The following is a 9,743-nucleotide window of genomic DNA, read 5'->3' as shown; positions in this document are numbered from 1 at the left end:
GAAGTGTTAGGCTCTAGTTGTCGTCTCTCTGCCGTAGGTACGTTTCTTCATTGCTGGTTCAAGTGGCTTAATTTGCATTGCTTTGCTGCCACTAGCTTAGAAGCGGGTTGAAGTTCGGGATCTCGCTGAGCCCTGTAGGTTAGTTTATCACTTGTTAAAATTTAATTTTCAATTAACTTTTAATTTTCAATTATCGGACTTTCAGTTACCGCGCAAGTAGAGGCGAAGTTTGTTAGCGTCGAGTTGACGCATTGTAAATTTTAAAGAGTTAATAAAGGTTTTGAACCCTTCTTCTGTGTATTTTCCTGCTACTCCAGTATCCAGATAGAGGTTAATGCACCTGGACTCTACAACCTAAAAAATAAAACTTTAATATATTTTCAGCATTTTAACTCAAATGAAGCTCTTAATATGAATCTAGATAAAACAGCAAAATTATTTTGAAAATCATTTTTATAATATAGTTTGTGCAGTAAACGGTGTAAATCATTTTCATTCCAGTTCAAAAATTTTAAAATGCAGAAGTAATTTAGTAGTGCATCATTAATTATCATAAACAGTTAGTATCTTTAATTTTTAATTAAATCTATTTAGTGGAGACAAATAAATATTTTAGTGTGTTTAAAATGCATAGGAATTGACATAATTACTCAGTTATGATTTTCTAGAACAAAACCATGTATTTTTAAAATTATTTAAATTGCTCAGAAAGTAGAACTCTCAGATCAGGCAATTCAAAATGTCAAACCTTTCCAAATATTCCTTATTAATTTAGAGAAGAGCAGGTAGTTATGAGACTGACACATAATTGGGTAATAGTTTGCTATTGGTTTGCAATTAGTTATTTGTAAACACGGGGCGCAAGAGTCACATACAAGTATTTATGAAGTTTCGTTAGTAAATCAATACATCGAAAGCCAAATTCAACGGTTTATCGCTCGTTTTCAAGCAAGCATACTTAGAGTACTGAGCCAATATTCTAATAAACGTAGTTTTCTAAATAAGTACTTCAAAAAAGAGAGAAAGCTAATAATTATATTAACAGATAAGAAAAAAATGAATAACATTGCAAAGGAAAAACATTAGCGAAATGAAAGGCTCAGAAGACACAAAGAACATAATAAAAGGTACTTTATTACTACGACTCTACATTTTTTCCTTATTAGCCCAAAAAGCATTATCCCAGAAGAGCTATTAATTTCCTTTTGACATTTTGCGTCTAAAACTTTAAATGTCCGTTTCACTTTCCAAATTGTTGCCACCAAATATTATCGCCCTGTGTTACACTTAAATAAATTAAATAATGAAGAATCTGCATAAATGTATGTATGTTTCTTGCATTGGGATAAAACAACGGTACCTAGAGCCATCCAGTTTTAAATAGCGTAATCCTCCACTGAGTATGTGCGTCTGAAAGCTCTAATTTGGAATTTGGAATTTGGAATTAGTTTTATTATCGATTTCATGTTTGTAACACTTTAATGAATTTTTGATTAACAAACTCAACGATTTCAAAGCGAGCAACACTGTACGGAAAAAATATATGTTTGTCTCCAGCGCGCGAGACTGTGTATCGGAAATTCTCAAGATATGCTCATCTTAAAATTATTTTGCGATATTGCTGTTGGATTGAATTTTATGGTTTAAGTGCGAAGAACATGATATTTAAATATAAAAATTATAATGTATTTCTCCCACTTCCCTAGCGTGCCTTCGTGGTGTAACGGTAGCACGCTGGACCGGTATTCCAGAGGTCCGTGGTTCGAGTCCCGGCGAAGGCGTTAGCATATTTTTCATCTTTTCTGCTTCCAATTAACCTAATGACTCTACAAGGTAACACACAAAACGTTTAAAACACGCCCCTTTGAGCGTAATGTAAATTCTGAAAGCTTTCAGATTTTTTTTATGTTTATTTTTTTATTTATAACGTTGTTGCAGTACAAGTCTCGATGTACTAAAAATTTAAGACAAAATCTTCTTCCTTAGTATGAAAATATTTTTAATGAATTTCTTTGAAGGAATATGTATTTATTGTGCTAAAACGTTCCGAAAAATAATAAAATAAACTAAAAAAACTAGACGTTTTATATAAATATATTAAAGAATTTGGATAAAGAGAGTTCTATTGAAGTGATAATTGCACGTCCAATACCTGAAAAGTAAATAGGAACGGATTGAGAATTGCTTCATCTTACCTTCTAAGTACAGTAAACATAAACTCAAATGAATGTTTTAAATAAACATTTTTATCAACACAATAGTCTCGGGTTCACACAAAATTCCTTCGATAAATGAAAAGGAGAATCCGATCAGCGAAACGTTTATTCATTCTTAAGTTCGGCTTATATTTAGCCTGTTTTCTAATATCTATCATTTATTTTTGAATTTAAGAACAGCATTTCAGTTAACTAGAAATCTGTTAAAGAAAATTTCGCAAGATCCATCAACAAATGCACTGTTGTGATTAACAAAAAAAAAAAAAAAAAAAAAAAAAGATACAGAACCTCAAAAATGATTGGAAAAAAAACTATCCTTTCAACAATAAAAGCTTCATGAAATTAAGATATGTCGCAACATAGTTACAGATTAATGAAAGCCATGAGTTTATTTTTGGCCTGTTAAATAAAATATTTTGTCAGCCATTCGAAAACAGGAGACCAATAGGATGTAATTTTGAAAATGTCATGATGAGTATGAAAGAAAAAGAACAAATCCATTAAATATCCATCTGTTTTATCAATAAGCTCTCTTCCAGCGAAAGGCTCGAACAACAAGTAGAAATGGTGACGCTGGAGACTGAGAATCCATGTCTCAATCTATTGCGCAGATCATATCTTTCAAGCGAATAACTGAGTATCTACAGAAGGTATATATTGTCACCGCACAGAATTAGTAACTGTTACTGGAACAAGAGTTTAAACCCCGAATCTCCACATTACAGCATGATTCATCCATATTGCTTTATGCATAAAGTGTCCAAGAGAATTGAACTTGCTTTTTCTGGATTGGAAACGAAATTCATTAAACGAATAATTGTGTAAGACTTAAAACTCACTTTGAAATGGTAAAAAGCAATCCCTGTGCAACTGAGATCTTAATTTTGTAATTATTTCATCCAAATCTATCAAACTAAAAAAGAAAATAACTAAACTACTTTTATTCATGTAAAATTATCCATTTGATTTTTTCGTGTTATTTGATCCTTTCTTTTAGTCATGCATTAAAACAACTAAAACAATTTACGCCTCCATTTCGCGTTTTCAGCGGATAGTAAAATTACAGGCTTTAATGGGAGATGTTAGTCACATGTTTACTCATATTAGTAAGGCAAAAAACGTTTTTCATCTTTCATTTCTATGATTTATTTATGAATCCATCAAGGCCTAAAGCTTTTGCTATGTCATTTCAGGCAGACAACTTCGGTATTATTTACAGAAGAAAACTACTTTTTAAACTTAAAATTAAAAATACTGCGTACTGCCCTTTAAACTTTGCATTGTTCATATGTATTCTTTACTAGCTGTTGTAAAGAGAGAAGTAGAGGGCGCTGCTTGGCAGTAGCGCAATGCATGTAAGTAGAAACGAAATATCGTTTGATTAGGCAACATGATTTCTGTGAAGGTAGTCCGCCTAACAATAGGACAGTTGTAAATATGTAAATATAACGAATAATAAATAGCATTAGAAAAACTGAACCATCGGATGTTTTGTGTATGCTCTACGAGCCGCCATGGAAAAATGCAGGTTCGCCACAATGGTGCATCGGCCGAGAATGTTTGGATGTGTTAAAGTGAACTTCACGAGGAAGTATGTGTCCAGACCATGCCCTAGGTAAGAGCATGATTATTATTAAACTTTGAACGTGTTTGATTTGAATTTTGATAATTTGCAGTCTTAGGTACATTTGTATATTAACGCGAAATAATGGCAGAACTAGATAGATTAAAACGAAAGAGAACCGCATTGAGAACGGTAGTATCTAAACTATTAAAGAAAGTCGAGGATAGCTTAGCAAAGGAAGATACAGATGAATTATGCGAAGTGCATGAATTATTAATAGAAAAGAAAAGTAATTTGAAAGAATTAGACGAGGCAATTCATTCCGTAATTGAGATAGATTCTCTAGAAGCGGATGTAGTTAGTTCTGAGGAATCTCAGGAAAAATGTTCTCAAGCTATTAAACGAATTAATCGAATGTTGGAAGAGGATAAAATAAGTATTAAAGATCCTGAACAAAACTTGGTTAGACTGCAAAATGTACAAAGTACGGTAAAACTTCCAAAACTAGTTTTAGAGAAATATTCAGGTGATCCTGAAAAATTTACGGAGTTTTGGAACAGTTACGAAAGCACTATAGACAAAAACGAAAGTCTTAGTAAGATAGAAAAATTCGCATACTTGAAAACATTACTTACAGGTGCCGCGAGTAATGTAGTATCTTCATTAGAATTAAATGCAAAAAATTACGATAAGAGTATAAAAACTTTGAAGGATAGATTCGGGAAAAAAGAAATAATAATTAGTCAATTCATGAACAAACTGTTAAATTTAGAACCAGTAAGGAATTCAAATAATATTAAAGCTTTACGTAGGTTATATGATGAAATCGAAATTGCAGTTCGGAATTTGGAAGCGCAAGGAGTTACGAAAGGTTCATTTGGTCAGTTATTAATACCTGTGTTGTTAAAAGCTATTCCAGAAGAATTCGTTCTGGAATTTAATCGACGGAAAAACCCAAATGAAGAAATTAATGTATCTGGCTTGTTGGACTTCATAAAGCGGGAAATTGAATGTCGAGTTTATTGACGCGAGATAAAAGAAATACCTTGCCTCCACGTTTCGAACATGCTAAGTCTGATTATAAAAAAATACACAGAAATGTACCTACGGCTGCCAGTTTCAATGCTGTTGATAATCGTGCATGCATCTTCTGCGAAAAGTCCCATAATTCATTTTCTTGTGATAAAAGCATTAAAGAAAAATTGTGTAAGTTACATACTGAAAATAGATGCTTTATTTGTTTTCGAAAATATCACATTTGGAAATCGTGCAGGAATAAAACTAACTGCTTAAAATGCGGGTTTAAGTCGCATCATGAGTCACTACGTACGAGTAGTTCAAATCGTAACAAAGCGCGAACGGCTTTAAATCAAAACATAAAGGAATTGTGCGAAAGCTCGCGAGACAATTCAGTAGATGAAACACGAAACTCCCCAAAAGAACACACGCTTTCTGTTGTTCCTTGGGATAAATCATTGAAGAAAAATGCTTTATTGCAAACCTGTTCAGTGTTAGCTCATTATGACGGAAGGTCAGAGTTAACTAATTTAATTTTTGATTGTGGTGCTACACGAAGTTTTGTTCATATTAGTGTAGTTAAGAAATTAAACTTAAAATTTGATGGAGAAGAAACATTGTCTATTTATTCTTTCGGAATGAAATACGCAGTACCTAAAACATATAAGGTTGCGTAATTCTGTGTTTCGGATGCGAAGCAAAAGAACAAAATAAAAATCAGCTGTCTCGTCACTGACACCATTACGGCTGCGCATATGACCACGCCATCAAAACAAACACTAAAAATGATGAATGAGTGCGGATTGCGAATCGCTTGTTTATGTAAAAGAAGCGTTGGAATTCTAATAGGTGTGGATTATTACTGGAAGATGGTAAGGGGGGAAAAGATTCAATTAGGAAAGGGAATTTATGCGATTTCTACTATGTTTGGATGGGTCCCAGTTGGCCTTCAAGATAAAGAGAGCGAAATAGTATCTCAAAACACGGCAATAGTAAACCTTTCTTCTTGCGCAACTGATTCATTGAGATCGTTGTGGACTTTAGATCTGATGGGCCTTACCGATGACTCAGCGATTTCTAACGAGGTGAGAGAAATGATTCACAGCTTTGAAAAGGAAATACGAGTAGAAGGTAATAGATACTATGTCAGCTTATTATGGAAATCAGAAGCAGAGCAGTTAGAAAATAATTTCGGAGTCACATCAAGACGATTTGAAAGTCTTAAAAATAGACTTATTAGAAATCCTGAGATTTATCAGCAGTACAAATCCGTAATTGAAGAGCAAATGAAGGAGGGTATAGTTGAGAAGTGTTCACAGGAAATAACGGAGGCATCGTATTTTATGCCGCACAGGGAAATAATAAAACCTAAGGAAACCACAAGGTGTAGGATTGTTTACGACGCGAGCTCTTCTAGAGCTAAAGGTGTAAAGTCCTTAAATGATTATTTAGACATTGGACCTAGTTTGATCCCCGTGGTTTTGGACATATTTTAAAATTTCGGAAATATGAAATTGCTTTCAGCGGAGATTTAGCTAAGGCCTTTTTAATGATAAGAATCTTAGAAAAGGATAGGGAATATTTAAAATTTCTTTGGTTCGGGAATAGTGAGGAAAAATATAAAGTTTTAAGGTTTAAACGTCTTCCATTCGGTCTTTGCTGTAGTCCAGCAATTTTAGCGATGACGATAAAATTCCACATTTAAAAATATAAAAGCACAAATCCAGAAAGTTACGAAATGTTAGATTCCTCGTTATATGTAGACGATTTATACTACGGTGCAGACACTGTTGAAGATGCATGTCGATTATCCTCAGACGCAGTTAAGATTTTTAAAGACGCTGAGATGAATTTGAGAAAATTAAGGTCAAATTCCGAGGAATTTAATTCCTGGTGGATTGGAAAAGGTTATAACATAGAACCAGCTAAAGAGTCAAAATTTTTGGGCATGATCTGGAACTCTGAAGCAGATAAGATCAAGTTGAATTGCGAATTTTTAGGAAATTTATCCCATGACAGTGCTGAGGCCACAAAAAAAAGACTATTCTCCAAATGGTGGCCAAAGTTTACGATCCAATTGGTGTGTTTCAACCCTTTGTGATGAAAATGAAACTTGTGTTACAAAAAATTTGGACATTAGATGTGGACTGGGATGATACCCTTCCATTAGAAATAATTAAGGACTGGAGTCGCTGGCAAGCTGAATTAAAGGTGTTGGAGGATTTTTCTCTTCCGAGAAAATATTTTGGTAGTAGTGAAAAATCTAATGTTAGCCTTCATGTATTTGCTGACGCTAGCCCTAAAGCGTACGGTGCAGTAGCATACTTTAGATACTTTGATTCAGAAAACATTATTTGCACCAGTTTCATTACCGCAAAGGGTCGCGTAGCTCCACTCAAGACTATGACTCTACCTCGTTTGGAGTTGATGGCTGCTTTAGTAGCCGCCAAATTGTCTATGTATTTGACAAAGCTGTTTACTGAACTGTGTCATCAAAAGTGTCTTTGGAGTGATAGCCAAATAACTATCTACTGGATAAAGGGATGTGCAAGAAACTGGAAACCCTTTGTATCAAACAGAGTTTCTGATATTCAGTCACTCACGGATCCTAAATGCTGGTTTCACTGCAGTGGGAGTGAAAACCCTGCTGACCTTTTATCTCGAGGAGAAAATGCCTTTAATCTTGTGAGAAGTTCCCTTTGGTTACAGGGACCTAGCTGGCTGTCTCAACCTGAAAGTGTTTGGCCAGTAAATCAACAGACCAACATCGACGAGGAAAGCGTTCAGAACGAAGCAAGGATGCAAACATATCTTAATGTTTCTATTCAAGACGTAGAATCTTTGGCATTACTAGAGTTAACGCGACTCAGCAGGCTGCTGAAGGTTTATCGAATTACAGCTTATGTTATGCGGTTTACCAACAATATAAAACGAAATTCAGTGAAAGTCAAAGGTCCATTAAGCTCTGTTGAGATTTCGCGAGCTGAGCTCTATTGGGTAAAAGTTACACAGCGAAAATACTTTGCGAAAGAGATTCTAGATCTATCAAGTGGAAAATGCTTAGAAAAGACATCGTCGATTTATTCACTTAACCCAGAATTGGATACCCATAGTCTTCTGCGTTTAAAGGGCAGACTTCAATTCTCAGACTTTGCTTTCGAAGAAAAACACCCATGGCTGTTACCTTATAAAGATAGATACAGTGAACTAGTAATTTTTGAGTCTCATAACAAATTGTTTCATGCTGGAGTCGAAGCTACCTTAGCCGATATTAGAGAAAAGTTTTGGATCATAAAAGGACGCCAATTCGTCAAGTCCACGTTAAGTAAGTGCTTTCTGTGTAAACGATACAAGGTGCGTGCCGGTACACAGGAAACCGCTCCTTTACCACCTGATCGTGTTCTTCAATCATCTCCATTTTCTGTAACAGGCCTGGATTATGCTGGTCCCTTCTTCACAAAGGACAGCAAGAATAAACATTATCTGCTTTTGTTTACATGTGCTACAACTCGAGCTTTACATCTAGAACTTGTCCCTTCTATTAGCGTGGAGATTTTCATTCTTGCGTTTCGCAGGTTTATTTCTCGTCGTGGATTGTGCTCAACGATATATTCGGACAATGCCAAGACATTCAAATGTGCTGATCTCGAGTTGCGAAAAATTTGGAAGTGTATTCAACATCCATCTGTACAAAATTTGTTTTCTTCCCACGGTATAACATGGAAGTTTATTGTGGAAAAAGGAGCATGGTGGGGAGGGTTCTGGGAAAGACATTTTAGAACGATTAAAACTTGTTTAAGAAAATAGTTGGACGTTCTAGTCTCTGTTTGAATGAGCTAGAAACAATCTTCGTAGAAATCGAAGCCATAATTAATTCAAGGCCCATAACGTATGTCTACAATGACACTTCAGAACCCTCACCGCTAACTCCTGCTCATTTCTTAATTGGTAAACGTTTACTTTCTCTTCCAGTTACACGAGTGTGCAGAGAAGACTTGATTGGGTCTAGACATTCCTTGATCAAAAGGTATAAACATCAACAAACCTTGTTAAACCACTTTTGGAATAGGTGGAGGAAGGATTACTTGCTTTCTTTAAGATCTGTGAATTTATGTCCACCTACTAAAGTGTCTGGTCAGTTTAATGTTAATGACGTAGTCCTTGTACATGACGACCGTTTACCTAGGAATTTGTGGACACTAGGTAAGATAATAGAAACTTATCCTGGCAGAGATGGTCAGGTTCGCTCTTGTCTAATAAAAACTCAAACAGGTAATCTAAAGAGACCAGTACAATTCCTATACAACCTTGAAGTGCATAATTAGTAGTAAAGAGTTACAGTGTAATAATCTAAATTTATTATTTGCATTTATGTCATCTTCTGAGTATCTTTACGGATTGTTGCTAAATGTAGTTTAGTTTATATAATTATTGCGAATTTTGATTTAGTATAATGTTTCTTATTTAGTAATTACTTTATAAGTTGATTTAATGTGTTTAAACATTACTTAATTGTTATTTGTAATTTGATGTAGTTTATACAGTATTGAAATGTTGTGTTTGATTTAGAAATACTGGTTTATTTTGTATTCGGTTTGTGTGAACTTTGAGTTCACAGGTGAGGAGTGTTGTAAAGAGAGAAGTAGAGGGCGCTGCTTGGCAGTAGCGCAATGCATGTAAGTAGAAACGAAATATCGTTTGATTAGGCAACATGATTTCTGTGAAGGTAGTCCACCTAACAATAGGACAGTTGTAAATATGTAAATATAACGAATAATAAATAGCATTAGAAAAACTGAACCATCGGATGTTTTGTGTATGCTCTACGGGCCGCCATGGAAAAACGCAGGTTCCCCACACTAGCTTTAACAGCACTTTTCTTTCTCAAGATCGCATAATTTAATCATGTGCTTGTCAAACATTATAGACCAAAAGTTTGTCACAGT

At 34.7% G+C, this 9,743-nt stretch overlaps 1 non-coding gene across 1 annotated transcript; it reads left to right on the top strand.

Moving 5' to 3' along the window:
* The first annotated feature begins 1,709 nt into the window (after window positions 1-1,709).
* Window positions 1,710-1,781, top strand: TRNAT-GGU (transfer RNA threonine (anticodon GGU)). The gene has a single exon. It is a non-coding gene; the product is annotated as a tRNA-Thr (tRNA).
* Window positions 1,782-9,743: the final 7,962 nt, after the last annotated feature.

The sequence above is a fragment of the Stegodyphus dumicola genome, chromosome X1 (genome assembly GCF_044657685.1).
Source record: "Stegodyphus dumicola isolate Sdum_Otavi_A_Nest chromosome X1, ASM4465768v1".
NCBI classification, from domain to species: domain Eukaryota; kingdom Metazoa; phylum Arthropoda; class Arachnida; order Araneae; family Eresidae; genus Stegodyphus; species Stegodyphus dumicola.
The sequence above is the reverse complement of the archived record's forward strand: the minus strand, read 5'-3'. Positions and strand labels throughout refer to the sequence as shown.